Raw genomic sequence first — 1,308 nt, 5'->3', positions numbered from 1 at the left:
GGCAGGAGCTTATGTAAACATTGTAGCTAGACTGCGTACACTATGTGGACGAAACTTGCGACAATGACAAGGGCTACAGTCTTGGAAATATTTCAGCGTATTTACGGCCAGCAGCGATCGTGGGCATAACATTTTGAAACCAAAGACAGTATTCTGCTCCATACCTTTCCTCAGTCGTATAGATGTGCCCTCATTGTTTAGAGTCCAAGGTTATGCCCATGCAGGTTTTTGACGATAATGGTGGCCGAGGACCAATGATGTTTCATTGCAAGAACTGTTCACTTCCCACCTCCATCGCCTGAAGGCCGGAACTTTCGTTTTTGCATCCATTGTTTGTTTGTTTGTAGCCTGTCAAATTTGGCACATACTCACTCTGGGGGATTGGCCAAGAAGACGTATTGTAACCGATGGATGATAACTACATTATATGTTTACCTCCCTATCACTAAAGTATTAAAAAATTTACTAAGATAAAGAGCAATAAAGTGAGAGAGAGAAAGAGAGAGAATTAAACTTTATTGTCTGACCAGGCGCGCGTTCTCTTCGCCCAGAGGTGGGTGACTTCCTTATTCCAGGTAGCCATGGCTTGCAGCTGATGCCAGAGCCCTGTCCACCAGTCTGAGCTGGTCCTCAGGGTTAGTGACGTCAGCAACGCCTCCCACTGGTCTTCCGGATTTTCTTGCATGCTCTGTTCGTCTAGGGAAAAAAATTAAATTAAAGGGAAGGAAATAAGTGCTATTACGATAACGGAAGTCTGAAATTTTGAGCCGACCAGGCAGCTGAGTTTACCTGACCCGACCAAATTCGACTGTATGTCTTACCTTTAATCACATTTTATAATTATTTCACGAGTATTTTTTCAGTATTTCTTGAAGTAGACATGTTGGAATACGTTTAGTGGCTAGAATGGAATCAAAACAGAGGCACCGAAATTTAGAACAGTTTCTGCAGTTAAACCTATCGTCGAAAACGGAATAATCAGAAGTCTTTTCCTGATTATTGAATACTTGCGACATGATATAAAATAATGTTCAATAGATTCTGTTTCTTTGCAAAATGGGCGAAGGGGTGATATCGCCAGACCAGCTCTGTGTAAATATAAGTTTAATGGGGGAACACGGCATCGAAATTTGGTAATAATAACTTCAAACTTTCTAGACTGACTCCACTGAGGTTTCCATGGAAATTTAAGGTGCTGATATTCTGTCCATTTAGTTATAGTTTCCATCATATCTGTACAAATTGCTAATTTTCGATATATGATCACTGCTATGTATTCTACTTCTGGGAGTACCGAAATTATTGGTC

The sequence above is a fragment of the Rhipicephalus sanguineus genome, chromosome 10 (genome assembly GCF_013339695.2).
Source record: "Rhipicephalus sanguineus isolate Rsan-2018 chromosome 10, BIME_Rsan_1.4, whole genome shotgun sequence".
Classification (NCBI taxonomy): Eukaryota; Metazoa; Arthropoda; class Arachnida; order Ixodida; family Ixodidae; genus Rhipicephalus; species Rhipicephalus sanguineus.
The sequence above is the reverse complement of the archived record's forward strand: the minus strand, read 5'-3'. Positions refer to the sequence as shown.